This window comes from Suricata suricatta, chromosome 7 (assembly GCF_006229205.1).
Source record: "Suricata suricatta isolate VVHF042 chromosome 7, meerkat_22Aug2017_6uvM2_HiC, whole genome shotgun sequence".
In the NCBI taxonomy this organism is placed as follows: Eukaryota; Metazoa; Chordata; class Mammalia; order Carnivora; family Herpestidae; genus Suricata; species Suricata suricatta.
In genome coordinates this window covers 133036896-133054021 of record NC_043706.1, presented here as the reverse complement: position 1 = coordinate 133054021, position 17126 = coordinate 133036896, and the positions used below count along the sequence as shown (strand labels likewise).

At 40.1% G+C, this 17126-nt stretch overlaps 1 protein-coding gene and 1 long non-coding RNA gene across 13 annotated transcripts in view; both read left to right on the top strand.

Annotated features, from left to right (window-relative positions):
• The window catches only part of LOC115295788, a 40690-nt gene extending 36908 nt beyond the window's left edge, over nucleotides 1–3782 (top strand). Inside the window, exons 2-3 of the long non-coding RNA XR_003910574.1 lie at nucleotides 3357–3427; nucleotides 3609–3782. This is a non-coding gene — a long non-coding RNA (uncharacterized LOC115295788). The remainder of the gene's footprint in view (nucleotides 1–3356; nucleotides 3428–3608) is intronic.
• Nucleotides 3783–4011: 229 nt separating this feature from the next.
• IPCEF1 (interaction protein for cytohesin exchange factors 1) overlaps nucleotides 4012–17126 on the top strand; it is a 177333-nt gene continuing 164218 nt past the window's right edge. For 8 of the 12 annotated variants that reach the window (XM_029944025.1, XM_029944017.1, XM_029944029.1 and 5 more), the window contains exon 1: nucleotides 4012–4160. The gene's annotated coding sequence lies outside the window, so the exon portion shown is untranslated. Of the gene's footprint in view, nucleotides 4165–16260; nucleotides 16359–16608; nucleotides 16645–17126 lie in introns of those variants that run through there. The other 4 variants (XM_029944020.1, XM_029944019.1, XM_029944018.1 and 1 more) reach the window with 4 other exon arrangements.

The following is a 17126-nucleotide window of genomic DNA, read 5'->3' as shown; positions in this document are numbered from 1 at the left end:
GGGGGGAAAAGAGGTGGTGGTGATGGTGGAGGGCACTTAAGGGGAAGAGCACTGGGTGTTGTATGGAAAACAATTTGACAATAAAATATTATGGAGAAAAAAAAGGCATAAGAAAGGAATCTGGAGAATGAGTTTCATAGGGACCTTTGAAAAGTTCTAACTTATTCCTGGAAATAAGAATTGGACTGTACTTAAGAACATGGTCGTATACATGGGAAAGACCAAAGAAGGCACTAAATTCTTGCCTCTAACTTTGAATCTGCACAAGCAGGAAGTAAAGACTAAGGCAGAGTTGTAAAGGCCCTGGCTTAGTATTAAACATGTAACCCAAAACACCCAGGAAACTCCTTGGAAAAGATTGGTAGACTTTTTTCAGATACTTTTGTGAGAGAGAGAGTAAGAGAGAGTGAACAAGTTGGGGAGAGACAGAGAGAGAGACACACACACACAGAATCTGAAGCAGGCTCTAGGCTCTGAGCTGTCAGAGCAGAGCCCAATGAGGGGCTCAAACTCACAAACCATGATATCAAGACCTGAGATGAAGTCAGATGCTCAACCAACTGAGCCACCCAGGCACCCTTAGATTTTTAAACTTCTCTTGGATTTTTGTCTTAGTTTTTGTCTTCTCATGAAATGAATATAAGGGAAATTAGAAGAAGTCTGAAACCAGAGACTGAAGTAGTTTTTCCACTGTTTTCTATTTCCCAGGGGCAATCACTTTCACCAAATGGTAACTTTATTATATGTCCTTGCTTTCTCCGCTCCTCCAACAGTGTTACTTATTTTTAACAGTTTTTAATTGACATTTCTATTGTGAGGCATAGGGTATGTTGAAGTGTAGGCTATATTTTAACTGTAAATTTAAAAACTTCTGAAACAGAGACACAAAACATGACATACAGAGAATCTCCCCTTGGTTTTTGAAAATGTTGCCTTGGGTCTTTTGCCAGTTAAATTGCGAATCAAATGCCACTGGTTTCTATCTGGATGTCAGCTGTTATCTGCACATCTTCAATTTAAAAAGATCTAAGGGCAACTGAATTATTTACCTCTCTACCCAGAATGACCATTTCCTCCTTGTCCCCAGTGGATGCAGGCCAGGAAACAACTCTTACAAATGCTTACAAAGGAAGATGGAAGGAGTGGTATGCTTTTGTACCAATGCTGGGTTGGTGGGCTACAGCAGTGAAGCCTTGTCATTCTCAGCCTCGGTCACTGAGTGAGTGCCAAGAGGGGAAAAGCTGGGGCACCTGGGTGGCCCAGTTGGTTGAGCATTTGACTTCAGATCAGGTCATGATCTCAAGCTTCATAAGTTCAAGCCCTGTGTCAGGCTCTGTGCTGACAGCTCAGAGCCTGGAGCCTGCTTCAGATACTGTGTCTCTTTCTCTCTCTCTGCCCCTCCTCTGCTCATGCTCCATCTCTCTTTCTCTCAAAAATAAACAAAAACATTAAAAACATTAAAAAAAAAAAAGAGGAGAAAAGCCAGGTGTTGAGGAGTCCTGATCCCATTGGAATGGATGCTCAGAGATTATATAAATCCACTAACAAACCTCTGAGTTTGCCTGGAGGCTTCTCATGCTTTTGGTTAGGTGAGAAGTTGTTCTTTTGATTGAAATTATAGATTCTAGGCTAGTTTTATAGTTTGTTGTAGGGTTTGCTTATATATTAATTTGCCTGTTTCTTGGAGATGAAATAATTAGAGTCATTGGGTTTTCAGGTCTGAGCAGTATAATCTTGGTATATGTGGGCTGCAGGGTATAATGCCTGGATACAAAAAGATGGTCATCTATCATCCCTGCCCCTGGAATTCACACTACATGACTCCTCTCTCTTCTTCTTCTTCTTCTTTTTTTTTTAATTTTTATTTATTTTGAGAGACAGAGAGAGTGAGAGAGAGAGAGACAGAGAGAAAGAGAGAGGGAGTACATGCAAGTGGAGGAGCAGCAGAGACCAAGAGAGAGGGAGAGAGAAACTCCCAAACAGGTTCTGTGCTGTCAGCTCAGAGCCTGTCTCCAGGTTCGATCTCATGAACTAACTATGAGATCATGACCTGAGCTGAAATCAAGTCACACACTTAACTGACTAAGCTGGCCAGGTGCCCCTCCCACCTCTTCTAACAAATGCAATGTGACAAAAGTGATGAGATATTACTTCTGAGAATAGGTTACAAAAATTGTGATTTCTGTCTTGCTCATGCTTTTTCTGTCAGAAACTTAACTGAGCTAAGCAAGAGAGCACTGAACTGTCAGGTAATGGGTAGCTGATTAAAGCAACAAGACAAAATGAAAGAATAAAGGCTTTAATTCCTTATGGTGAGGGCATAAGCAAGAGTCTAAAAGCTGGAGGAAGCACTAACTGTTCCACTTTTCCAGTGGAATGGAGCACCGGTGGAGTCAGGTGGATGAGCATTGATGTGGGGGTGTCTTGATGTTGAGGAAGCCCTGAACAAAAGGATCCAGCAGTTGTGTGTGTGTGTGTGTGTGTGTGTGTGTGTGTGTGTGTCTGTGTGTGTGTGTGATGGGGGTGGGGGTAGGGAGCTAGGAAGTACTGAGTGTAAGAAAGATGTCTTCAAAGCTTCCCCTCCTCCATAAAGAGGCCTCAGCAAAAGCACCTGAAGAGGACCTTGGCTCAAGGACTCAGATAAAGAGACCTTGGAATGCAGGCACCTCGGGCTGAGAATGTAAATCTGCAAAAGAGCATGATGGGCCAGGGGACCTTCACAGCCATCCCCTCAGAGATCGCAGTGCACTTGCTGATACCAAGTCTGGGGTGAGGAGGGTAGCTTTCCCCAGGAGGCCTGCTTGGGGAAGCCTTTGTAAGCATCCATGGTCAAGTCTGAAGGACCAGACGTAGGATTTTAACCAGGAGCTGTGCTCCTCACTCTCATTGCCCTTCACTATTGCTTTGTCACTCTGGTGAAGCCAGCCATCATGTTGTGAGCTCTTCTACAGAGAGGTCTATGTGGTAAACAACAGAGGGTGGCCTTGGTCCACAGCTAGCATGAACTGAGGCCCTCAGTCTCATAGCCCAGAGAAACTGAATCCTACCAACAACTGCGTAAGTAAGCTTGGCAGAGTTCATTTCTCCAGTCTAGCCTCGAGGTGGCTGCAGCCCCAGCTGACCCCCTGGGTTGACAGCCTGCAGGAGATTCTTACTGGGAGAACGTAGCTAAGCTGGGCCCAGACTCCTGACCCAACCAAGCTTTAAGGTCACAGGTGTTTGTTGTTTTAAGCCTCTCATTATCGGGATAATCAGATAACTAACACACATGCTAATGATTTAGCTCCCACATTCTGGAAGATTACATTGGTCATAAGCTCAGTTCTAATGGTTTGTTTCCTTCTCTTTGAAAACAGAGTTTAAACATAGTGAGATTGTATTCTTCTGAAGATCTAAAGAAACAAGAGTCTGCTGTTGGACAGGAGAGGTGAGAGGGCAGGAATTTATTGGTGAGGAGTTCAAATATCTCTGTCAGCTCATCGTTTCCTTGCCTGGCGTGGAAAAGACACATTTTGCTGTTGGAGAATTTATTATTTGTGCTGCAAAACAGAGAGGTAGGCTAGGACCTTTTTTTTTTTAACCATAAAATGGTTTTCGTCTCTATTTAGGAGAGCATTATGGAAAATTAGGAAAAAGAAGAGAAATTTGAAGCAAGGTTGAGCCCACAAGAGGATGACGGTGAACGAGTGGCGTCCCCACCAGCCACGCTGGGAACAGCTCTGCGAACACCCCACTCTCCACCCCTGGGTATAAACATCTTTGCCCCCAAAACAAAACAAACAAAAAACCAAAACCAGGTAGTGTTGTGTTCGCGTGTCCTGGAAATGAACACACTGTGTAGCGTTTAGGGAGAAGGAAGTCAGGTGGATGGGACCCGCCCACTTTGTGTGCTTGGTGCCCCAGATCCGGGAATTGAGGAAGGGATCAATAACAATAAGAGGGAAGAATAAGAAAATTGAGGAAGTAGAGATGATAGATACTTCCCCTTCTTTCGAAAGAGCGTTACTCTCTGCTCAGCTTCTAGTCTAGTCCCGCGGAGCCTGAGCGTCCAGAGCTGTGGCTGGTTTAGAGTGGAATCCTCAACCCGTGCCTCAGTGGATTATGAGTTTTCGGAATTCAGGGATAACTAGCCGGCTCTTGGATTTACCTTTTTCTTGTATGTAAGTAAGTCACTCCTTGGCTGATGTATCAGAAGTCATTGCTTGGCTTATCAAGATGGCAAAGGAATTGCTATCCTAGCACTCTCTTCAGAATGGTGATGAGTTTTAAAATGTGGCTTCAGGGGCACCTGGATGACTCAGCTGATTAACTATCTGACTCTTGGTTTCCGCTCAGGTCATGATCTCACGGTTCATGAGATCAAAACCTAAATCGGGTTATGTGCTAACAGCGGGAAACCTTGGGATTCTCTCTCTCTCTGTCTCTCTCTCCCTCTCTCCAAAATAAATTTAAAAAATTAAAAAAATAAAATGTGACTCTTGGGATATGACGTTTGCTCCGCTCTTCATAAACCTGCTGCTGGGAAATCCCATGTTAAAGTCACTTTTTAGCTCTCTTAGAATTAGAAAATGGTTATAAACTCATTCTGCTTTTCTCTTTCTTAAATGGATGTTGTATTGATGGTTGCTTGGACTGCAGGCCCAGGCTTTGATTTAGAAAAGCACCATTTAGCATTTGTTTGGGTCCTGAGGAGTTTGCTTAGGGAAACACTCTGTGGCCACCTGCTTTTGTGAAGCTGTGTTCTCTATGCAGAGTCCCCCTTTGTAGGCAGGCGGCTGGAAGGGACTTTACTCTTAGGTAAAGCTCACAGGCTTGAAAAATTACCTTATAAAAATGAGAACTTAGGTAATGTTGGTTCCCAGGTTTTTACCAAGTGCATCCAGAGCATTTCGTTTTCTTTATGTATATGTGAAAGAAATTTAATTGTAGGAGTCAGAGTTGTCACTCTCCAAGTTATCTTTGACTGTAGTTGTGGATTTTATTTGTCTGCAGGGGCCCAGATGTCCTTGGCATTGCATAGTCAGATATAGATCCTGATTTCTCTACCACTAATCATTTTACATAGAAAATAGGAACAGAAAGAATATGGGTTTCTTTCACGCAAGTGAGAAGGAAAAGGACTTCAGTGTATGTATTTGTTGAGGCATTCTTTTTTAAAAAATTTTTTTATTTATTTTTGAGAGAGAGACAGAGAGTGAGAGGGGCATAGAGAGAGAGAATCCCAAGCAGGCTCCATATGACGCACGGAGCCCGCTGTGAGGCTTGAACTCACAACTGCGAGATCATGACCTGAGCAGAAAACAAAGTCAGACGTTTAACCAACTGAGCCACCCAGGTGCCCCGAGTCACTCCTTCTTTAATTGATGTTTTAATTTCCTTCCTTTCTTCTCCTTGTATATCAAGGGTCTTTTCTGGAGAGGCTCTGTGTATAAACTATTGCAGGCAAGCTGCATTAAGCAAATACCTATGATCTGAGTATGGAAATAGGAAGTTCTTGCCTGCGGTAGTTTTCTGTGGCAATAAGCGATAAGAGATTACTTCATGACTATTGCCTGAGACTTTCCTTTTGACTCGCGTATCCTTCTCAAACAGCTCACTTCTGCTTTCCATCCAGCATGGAGGCTAGTCTGTGTGAACTGGTAAAGCAAACACAGGTTGACAATTTGCAAGCATGTTTCATATGGTGAAAATGAAGAAAGTCCTAAAAAACATGAGCTCTTGGTGTTGAAAAAAATCCTGCAAAAGGGGGAGTTACTATACTCTGAGCACGCAAAACTGTGTCCGCCCCATAGCACGCTCTCAGTTTTTGTTGACTGGATCAGTGATTGGGATTGTTCATACAATGTTTGTGGTAGCATGGCATTTGCTTTATCTCTGTTTTCCTGGCACTTAAGGCAATGCTTGTTGGAGGTTGAAGTGAAGCAGGAGAGGAGGAGAATATAAAGGTGAAGAGAGAAGAAAGGACATGTAGGAATGAGATCGAAAGAAGTGGTGATGGAGAGAAGAAGATACAGAGGGGAGATACAGTGGTGATGGAGGGGGTGGCATAGAGCTGGAGCTGGTGGTGGAGGTCATGGCAGAGGTGGTAGGAGTAGCAGTGAAGATGATGGAGGCGGTGGTTGCCGATATGGCGGTGCAGTGGAGGTGTTAATGGGAGAGCAGGATGCCATAGCCAGGAGCATCCATAAACTTGGGGTCAGATCCATCTGTTTAAAATCTGTATTTACCTCCTACTAGCTGTATGAATTCTGGACCCATAAAGCAGTGATTATGATACTTTGAGCTTTTTGGGTCCTGTGTAAAGATCACAAATCTGACTGCACCGGGGCTGCTAATTCATCGATCTTGACAAAATGGTGGTTGTCAATGTATTTTCTTCAGCGTTCAAATCATCACAGCCACAGTTAAAAGTTTAACTACCAATTTATCTTTTCTTCTTTAAAAATTGTTATTTTTATTTGAGAGAGAGAGAATGCAAGCAGGCCAGAGGGACAGAAGGAGAGAGAGAGAATCCCAAGCAGATTCCTTGCTCAGCATGGAGCCTAATGCAGGGCTTGATCTCATGACCCTGGGATCAGGACTGAGTCCAAATTAAGAGTCAGATGTTCAACCAACTGAGGCATCCAGGAGCCCCTAGCTTTTCTTCTTTTTGGTTTTCAGTATTTTCTAAATTACATAAATAAGCATAATTCTTTAAAAAAATTATATATTAAAAATAAATGTCATAAACCTAATTATCAGATGGTTAAGCACATGGCAGTATATCTAAATAAAGGAATACATACTATCAACACAATGGTGCTTATGGACATCTTTTTATTTATTAATGTAAGTAAAAAAAGCAGATGCACAACCTTTTCAACTATGTAAAAATATTGTAGAGAAGCAGGACTGAGGTAAATATGTTAAAATGTTACTATATTAGTGGATTTATAGCTTATAGTTATATTTGTCTTTGTGCTTTCCTATTGTTTTTCCAAATTTTCCATTAGTGGAGCTTACCTGGACTACCTTAATAATCCGAATATAAAGTAAATGTTGAATTAAAGTAAGTGAAAAAGTTTAGTTCTCTTTTAATTTTCCACCAAAAATAAAACAAACAGGGGCGCCTGATGGCTCAGTTGGTTGAGTGGCTGACTCTTGATTTCAGCTCAGGTCATGATCCCAGGGTCATAAGATTAAGCCCCCTGTTGGGCTCTACACTTAGCGTGGAGCCTGCTTAAGATTCCCTTTCTCTCTTTGTCTCTCTCACTGGCTCATGCTATCTCTAAAATAAATAAATAATCTAAAATAAACAAACTAATAAATGAATGAATGAATGAAACAAAAGCAGCTTCTCAGTTATAGTGTGCTAATGTTTGTGTTCATTGCAATCTAAGAAATGACACAATTTATGTTATTTAATCTTTGTATAAAGATTCCTGTTGCGATAAAGACTGGTAGGAGTCATGTGAAAGCTCTAAAGTGAGAACAAGCAAGTAAGACCTCACCTGGGACTGACTGGTCTCATTAGTGCCTATAGTCACCTAAGAAAGGGTTCTTTTCTTCGGATGATTTATAACTGCCTCTAAACCTGTATTGGATGACTTTCTAGCAAGTTCAACAGTCAATTCAAGAGTTAATAGTTCTAAATTAAATTTAGACTTGACAGCATAAAAGTACTTAATTTTTTAAAAAAAATGTTTATTTATTTATTGTTGAGAGAGCGAGCGAGGAAGAGAGAGAGGGAAAAAGAGGATCTTACAGAGTCTTTGCACTGTTAGTGCAGAGCCTGATGCGGGCTCGAACTTATGAACCAAGAGATCATATCTGAGCTGAAATCAAGGGCCAGACACTTAACCAAATGAGCCACCCAGTTGCCTTAAGATTAATTAACTCTTTTAGGGCATATTGAGTTATCTTTATCATCTTGACATACATAGGGAGAGATCAGAAAAACAGTTTTGTGAAGTCAGGAAATAATTTTTGTTGTAGGGCCTTGGCCATCCATCTGTGGTGCCAGCCTGTGCCAGCCTGTCACTGTGCAGGTGTCGCTGATCAGAGATTAAACCAAAATCCAATATCTGGGCTTATAGGCAGTGAGCAAATCGCCTTTGTCTCATAAATGATCAAGTGAGAGATATTTGCCAAAGAGGCAAAAGATGAATGCTGTGAGTCGAAGACAGGCCTCCCACACTGAATGATTGTTGGAATAGAAGTATTTAAAAAGTGAAATTTAGCTAGTTTAAATTCACTCTCATTACTAGAATGTGGATAAATGTCTGAATACATTAGTGAAAATGAGTTAAGGTTAGAAACGCAAGGATTAACCTAACAGATAAGAAACCTCATGCCCAAATAGCCCAGCATGGAATACGAACTGTGCTAGAAATAGCGGACTTTTGAATAGAGAGTCTATAGCATTCTCTGAATATTTCACATGTGGAGCACTGAAGAAAGACCAATGATATTATTGAACACTTGCTATGTGCCAGGCACCATAACCGGCACTTTTACTTTACATGAACAATTTCAGTCACTTCTCAGAACAACCCTAAGAAACAGCACTGCTGGCATCTCCATGAACCTGAAGATCAGAGAGAAAAGTACTCTGTCTACACCCCCATACCCTGCAGGGGCATAGATGGGATGCAATCCCAGATCTCTGTGTGTCTCCCCTATGACCTGACTACCGTAACACAGGCCCCTGTGTTGTTTTCATTCATGTTAGAGATTTTCTTACAACAACTAGTGGTTCAAAGCCAAGAATTGAGAGGCAAAGTGTGGGTCTGAGCAGATGCATCGTCTACCTTTAAATCTCTTTAAGTGAAATTCCTTTCCATTTCCTGACTGAGGAGGTAATGAAAAGGAATTTTTCTTCTGTCTTCAGGGAACTTCCCATGCCTTGACATGATGGCACATATGGTTGTCACCGTAAGCCAACTTCTAGACAGTCTGGTGGTATTATGTGGGGACCACCACCCAACTGGCAGGCAGGGAAGGGGCCTGGGAAACAGTGGTCTTCAAGGCTCTAGGACCATCCCTGGGCCATCCACAACCCCAGTCAAGGTACACACAGTTTCATCACCACAAGGATTCTTCTTGTGACCCTTTTATAACAATACCTTATCTAATTTGAAAACATTCAATTTGAATTTTGAGTGTCAGTGGTCCTATACTGATTGGGGCTTTACATTAGGCTCTATGTATTAGTGGGGATGGCTGAGATCCAGAGGTGAGGAGACCCAGGATTCCCATGACATATGACTGTTGGGTGCTACCAACCAAGCCATTTAACATGAGTCTTCTCATCTATAAAAACTGAGATAAAAATTCCCGACCAGTATGGTCTATGGTGTAGAAGAAAACAAACATATTATAAACCAACGGGTACTTCTGTTTTCATTCCTATTCCAGTTTCTTACCATGTAGAGACTCATTTGGCATATAAGGGCTTTGTGGCAGAGGATTAAAGGTATTACAGGATGTTATGGTCTCGGTTGTGCCTCCCTCCACCCAAAAGATATGCTGAAGCCCTAACTTGCAGTACCTCAGAGTGTGATCTTATTTGAAAATAAAGTAGTTGTGGTTGTCATTAGTTGAATTAAGGTGAGTTTCATAATGGATCAGGCCTCTAATCCAATAGGCCTGATATCCTAATAAGAAGGCAGCCCTGCAAACACAGCCACACAGGGAGAATGCCGTGTGATGATTAAAACAGAGACTAGAGGTACACAGCTGCAAGCCAATGAATGCCAGTGAATGGTCACCCAGCACCAGAAGGCTAGTAATAGGCAAGGAAGGATTCTCCCTTATAGTTTCGGAGGGATCACGAACCTTACCACCATCTTGAATTCAGACTTCTGGTCTCCAGAACTGTGAGGGCATAATTTCTTGGTGTTTTGAGCCACTCAGTTTATAGGATTTTGTTACTACAGCCCTAGAAAACATACAAGGGGAGAGAAAAAAAAGTCATTTTAAGTGCCAGCGATAAGCTCATCTGTATTGCTGGCAAGCCCTTTTAGGGACCAGATCCAGCATGACTCATTTCTCTGATTTAACCTGTGGCATTGGGCCTCAAAACAGTAGAGTCGCTTCATCATTGAGTGGGGATGAATAAAGACACTGAACAATGAAAGACATTTACAAAATGAAAATCAGGCTATTGTGAAATCCATAAAAGGGCATCCTTTCATAAATCGAATCTAGCTAGGGATTTCAGATTTTTGGACCAATGTGGTCATTTGCTAGACATGGAACATTTGTGTCTACTTGGGAGGATATTTACTTCCCCACGTTGTGTATTGGTAGCAAAGTTTAAATATTCTGATTTGGAAAATAATGCGATGTGATGGTATTTTGGTACCATCAATATAACTTCAATCTAAGCATATAGCAAATGGAAACTCCCTAGTTAAAGAGATATCAGGTGATTATAGTAGTTTAATCTACAATTGTTGATTCCTTTGGTACACAAAATTAATGTAGTACCTACATAGCTATTAATGATAGCATAAACAACTCCGGTTTCAAGCATATTCTTGGGTTTCTTTGCAACATAAGAATCTCTTAAAAAAGCTCTTAAATCCCCTTTTCAATAGAGTTTAAATTACCCTAATTCTTATTACCATAATTACCCCTAGGAGCACAACATTCTTTTGGCAGGAAAACATCATTGTATGAGGCTAATCATTTAATCTGCACGAAACTAAAAATATAGTTTTGCTTCTCTTTTTAATTGATCCCTATTTAATTTTCTTTAGACTTGTTATTCATTTTATATAATCTCTTTCCAAATGCTCGACAGAAATTTATAAAATTCAATTTCAATTTTGAACAGGGTAGTTCTTTTTTTTCCTCTCATGAAGGAAAATGCTTTCTTAGGAGGCTCATGCACTCATCTGTTATGTCAGAGAGAAACAGAACATTTAACTACTTATGGGCAAATGTATATATTTATACCAAACATTGGCTTAAAATAGAAAAATACAGACCTCTCAGAAAGGAAAGAAATGAAGCTGACTCAAAATACTTCCCAGGAAACTTAATTTAACATTGTTCATTCCTGTGGAATAGAATTCAGTGTCAGGTGACACAGCTCACTTGGGTGAACTTACACTAAGTCACATTGAATGTAAAGCCTTTAATCTTTTCAAAAATTGAGCTTTTAAACACAGAAACCACACTTTTTAGGCCACTTGTTTATAAGTATTCTGTTTGGATACCACAGAGTATAGCATAGTATCGGTGAAGTTTGCTTCTGGAACATATTGGAAGATTCTGCTCCTTTAGCAAATTAATGGTTGCAACAAGAACATTTTATCAATTCACTTAAGTTGCAGGTCAGTTTTAACAACCTTGTTCTTTCCACCTATTGAAAGTCTGAGGCAAATTTTGCTAGAAGCCTTGTTTTCTGGTTCCTTGTTGGCCCATAAATCCCAAGCTTTCTTGCCATCCTAACCAAAAAAAAAAGGCAAATGATTGTTCTCACTAGTGAATATGGATGTTAATCATATACGGGAGGCAAGCCTATTTTGAATATTCAACATTTCCCACATGCCTATTGAATACCTAATATTTTCCAGGTGTTTTATTGTAGGGCACCAACAAGAATACATTTTAAGTTCCCTTATACATATGAATTAACAATACCTTTTCTTGGTTAGGTTTAGTTACAGCCATCTGTCAAAGAGAAGGATCTGAACTTGACCTCTCTTGGTCAAATGTGGCCAAAGTTTTCCAGCTAGAACTAGATTTCACCCTGAAACACAAATGACCGGGATTTGCTGTAGCTGGATTTTCACCTTGATTAATCAAGTGGAGCCACCTTTGCGTAGGTAATGGGGACTTAAGAGGGAATTGTCAAGCAAGATTTGAGCTAGGCACAAGAGTACCATTTAGTTTCATTTTGTGAATACTCTTAAACTTTCCGAGGTTATGCACAAATCCCTTGCCTTGAGAGGAACGGAGCTATTCTGAGCCGAGAAGCCAGCAAGCTAGTGTGAGGAGACACCAGAGCGATTTTCAAAGCAGAGTAAGTGAGCAGAGCAAGTAAGCCTCAGAAATTCTCTCTGAGGTGACTTTGCTTTCAAGTTTTGGTATTCCTCTCAGCAGCAGCATTCTAGACTTGGGGTATGGCCTTTGCATTTAATATCTACTCCTGTGTGCTTTGCATTGGGAGCCAGCTCGCAAGAACTTCCCTTCTTAATGCTCGACTGACTTCTGGCATTGAGGACCTCTGTCTTCAGGCAATCTTGGCTGTGGCCAGATATCTTTCCTCCCCCCCCCACTCCCAGTTTCTGTACTTCTTTATGATTACTCAGGCACCTTGGACTATGCCCCACAGGCTCTCCAAGACTCCATTTTGGTCAAATCGGGGGTCTTTGTACTCTTCCCCTGGATTCAGCTCTTTCAGGATGGATCACATATTCAAATTATCACTTCTATAGACTTCAGGACTCACAGCTTTCTACCACTCCTACCTTAATGCACTCTACTCTGTCTCTCTTTAATTTCTCCCTAAGCCTTTCAACTATAGCATCTGATCTGATTTACTTCTTGATTTCTCTGTCTCGCTGTCTCTAGAGTTTCTCTCTTGGGAAATTCTCTGACTTTCATTCTCTCCACTGTTGTTCCACAAAATGATCGGAACACGCATCCTTCCAGTCTTGATCTAACCTCTGGTTCCCCACTCAGGTTCCTCTTGCCAGCAGGGCTACACATATGCACTGACATTATCGTCATGTTTAAAGTTGGATTATTACCCACCATTCTCTGGATGTTCTCCTTATACTCTTCTGGGAATTCATGGAGAGTTGATCAAAACAAATGAGCTTGGTTAGGTATAATGTTTAAAACAGCCATTAGAATTTCTTCTTCTCTCATTTAGGGGTTGATAGCATTTTATCTGATCATACCATCTTACACATTGATATCGTGTGCTTGTGCTACTCCCTGCATCAAGTTAGCTTTGGTGTCTAATACTTTTCTTCCTGGCTAGCTGGTCATTCGGATAAGAAAAGCTTTCTTCTTTTTCCCCTGTGTACCCCAATCAATAGTCCCCAGGCAATCTTGGCTGTGGCCGGATATCTTTCCTCCCTCCCCCACTCCCAGTTTCTGTACTTCTTTATGATTACTCAGGCACCTTGGACTAATCTCTCCACTGAGCTCTACCCTGCACTTGCCTCCTTGGCATGTGTCCTGTCTCCTGGTATAAAGGAAAGATTCTCTGATTCTTTGGCTTACCTGGATGTCTTGCATCCTCTGGGGCTTTGAGAAAGTATGACAAAGACTTAGGTTTAGTCGTCTTTTTATTATATAGACTTTTCCATTGAAAGTCTCCTCTATTCTCTTGGATTGCCTAGAGAAGTTTCACATATGGACTTTTCAGGGTCTATATTTTAGGATTGGACAAGTAGGAAGCTGCTTTTTCAAAAATGTTTTCCTAGCTTTTTTGTTTCTGTTTTTGTTCTGTTCTTTCACAGGAGATGTCCTTCTAAATCCTAAATGCCTATTCCCATGGAAGCTCTGAGCTGTGGTTGCTTTACAATTTACTGAGCGTGTGTATGTGCATTTTCTTATACTGATACAAAGACTTTGTGCTGTCTGTATGTGGGCCAGATAGTAACACATTCATTGAGGAAACCGAGGCTCAGAATGGTTCAATGGTGTGTCCAAGCCATAAATGGTTGAGCTGAGTTTTACACTCTGGTTTACTGTCTCTTATAGGAGGTTTTTCCCCTTTGGAGCATTCTATTGTCTGGCATTTATCAGTAGGTCTCTACTGACTTATCATCAAGGTGAAGTTTGTGTTCAAGTCTAATAATCTTCTGTCTCTCAATGTCTCCCAGCCTGCGTCATTACATCAGACATGTATTCTTAACCTTATACTTGCATGGGTTGGGAGGACCCACACTCATCTGTCTCAGATACCTGGTGTCAATGCTTATATCATAAATCAGATGCCAAACCCATTTTAGCTCAGAGGGAATTTAGACTCCATTTACTCTAACACTGCCACTTTATGGATAGAGAAGTGAAGTCCAAGGAGATTTTGTGATTTCTGTGAACAGCTTGTGATTGTTATGTACAGCTTGCTGGAAGTAACAGTTCACTGCCTGGATTTCCTTATTCTAGATGTTCTTCACTGTTAAATCTGGGTTAAAGTGGACACATTCTTGGAAGAGAAAGGTCTTTAAGTTGTTATGACTTACTAACACCAATGTGTGACTTAGCCAGTCAGATCCTTCCAACCGAGAGCTAATTTAGATTGCCGACCCAGCTGGCCCACAACCCAACCTCAAGCCGACGAATGCCTGATCTAGACTTTTTTAATATTAACTGCCCAACATCAAAGACTGCATCATTTATTTGGTAAGGTTATTTCAGCTTTTCTCATTTTAAATATCTTTCTATCAATGACTTGATGATTTGGAAGTCTGCACAAAATGGAGGTGGAGAAGGGCACCCTTAATTGGCATAGAAGAGGTGAAAATTCCAGAAGAAACTCCACAAAAATGCTTAAATCTCTGAAGGAGAGAATTTCTTCAAACCTTTTCAATATTTTTAATCAGAAAGTTTTTAAATACACACAAAGCAACCCATTTTATCTTCTTGATTTATTAAGTTTAGACTCTCAGATAAATACTTGTAATTCACAGGCTTTCCTCAGAAGTTGAATTAGTTTCATAAAAAGTTACCAGTAGGTCAATGTCTGACAGGGTATCAGGTATGAAAATGTCATAGTCCTTGATTGTTTAGTTGCACATGTCTAAATGTGAATTAATGAAATTGTAGCAGAATATTCTTGGTTGGAACTGTGTCTTTTAAATATGGAAACAAAAGATTCATTTATTAAGGTTCACCTTTAGCTAATAGACTGCAGAAAAAGCTGTATCAAACTTCAGAACTAAGCAAGGCTATTTTTGCCCTTCAGAGTCTTGAAGGCAATGTATAGTGATAAAAGTCAAGAAGTAATCAACACTTAAGAAGCCTGGTTCCATGGCTGAACATACTCATGATGGGCACTGTAGGAGAAAATTCCTGCGTTGGTTTTAGAGTTGCAACCAGTAGAACTTTCTTGGGCAGAGTGTTAGTTGAAAGAGAGGCTAAAATTTCAAATGTCCTATTGGTATTCTGTTAAAAGGAAGGTTGTTTCCCATTATATTTTGTTTTAGGGGAGTGGTTTGAATTGGATCTCTTTTGTCCCATACTTAAAAAAATTGGATTCTGCTTTAGTTGTTATTGGTTATTGATGTGTTGTATCAGAGGGGATTATCCCTATGAGAAAGTGTTCTGGTAGGTAATATGAAATTTCAGCTCTTGCCACCCCACACATACTTAGTCTTTTCATTTTCTTCTTCCTCGGGGAACAAGAGTGTGCTCCTTGAGACAGAGGTATGTTGTGCTGTAATTCATACAGATGGAAACTTCAGGTTAGCTATGGGTTAATACAAAATTCTAGCAGCATGGATTCAGAGCAGGGCCAGGGAGTGTTCTAGAATATGTGGAAAGGAAAACAAAGATTCAAAACTGGAACTGGTCCTGATTTGAGTTGAGAATATAAATTTCTTTGATGTCAAGAGATGGCTTAATTAGCATACACTTTTCCAGAAATCTATTCTTTTTATCATTTGTTTCCTCAGTCTTTGGAGGCATTTGACCTTTCATAACACAAGGCTAGTACAGAATTATTTGGCACTCAAATGAGTAGAGAATCCATGAAGAAATCATTTATTTTCTTTTTTGTATGACTGATCTAGGAAGTCATGGCAAAGTTCTTCATGTGGCTAGTTACTCATAAATATTACTCTTAGTTGTGTTTTCAGAAAGGTAATTTTAAACTTTTTTTCTGTTTCTTAGAAAAAATTAGAACCTAAATGGATACTTTTTGTGGAACTTGGTGTCTAAGATATTTTTCTTTCTGTCATCTTCTGAGGTTATACTTAGTAGCCTTGAAAAGGGCTTTATACTAATTTTGCTTGCTATTTCTGATGTGCCAATCTGTGTTTTAGGTTGAATATCACTCCCTATCACAATTAATCCTAAAGCGTACATTGGAATTCCCTAATAGCTGATTGTTTTTACTTGGCAGTGTTTTGAATAATTCAATGGCATCAAATACTTAAGTTGCTTAATTTTTCTAAAGTGAAACCAAGAATCTAGAATGATAAAGTAGAATGGGAACCTCAGACATTATCTGACTTCAACGTTTAGATTTTAGACATAAGAACCATGAGGCTGGAGAGAATCCGAGTCTTCTGTGAGGTCACACTGCTAACTCATGGCAGAGAGAAGAGAGGAAGAAAGAGAGGATCAAAAGTTAGGCAACATTCTTCATTGAAGGATTTTTTTAGAGCCACTACATGCTGACATGGATGGTAAGTCCCCAACGTGGAGAAAATGTTTAGTTGTAGGGAAATTTAATAAGCAGCTTTCCCCAATTTATTGGCCAAGGACCTACCTTCCAGGCAGAACTGAATAAGCTTAGGGTTCATTAAGCATGACTTAGAAATATTGTTCTTTTACTTACTGCATGCTTTAGCCAAAATATGCTTTTTGTTTTTACAAGTGAAATGGTCTTGACAGCTGTAATTTTAAATTTTTGTTGGTCTAATTGTTTCTATCTAGGGGAAAACCTATGGAGATGCAATGGGAATGAGAACAGTAAGTGACATTGGAATTGTCTTTGTTTTGAATTCTCAGGACACAAAATAGATTTAAATCCTAAAAAACCTGAATTAAGTGTCAAGGGAGTGAGAAGTTTTCAACTCTCAATAGACAAACCATAAAACAAGGATAGAGAATCAGCAATGTTTTGTTGCAAGAACAAAATTCTTAAATGTTATGAATATATATGGAGGCATAAAGGATGAATCTTGTCTTGCTTCTCCTAAGTTATCAGTTTTTCCAAATCATGATAATGACAATTGTGTCAAGAAGAAACTATAGTACCTATGTTATATGAACTTGAATTTATTCACTTAAATAAAAAAGGGACATCCAAATGAAATATTCATGAAATTGCCATTAAAAGTACTAGACTGCACACAAGTCAATAGAGACTTTTATTATTCTCCCCTTAGGAGCACGTTAGAGCTCTGAGAACACATTTATTGTCTACTACTTGTACTGCCAGTGCTTAAAAG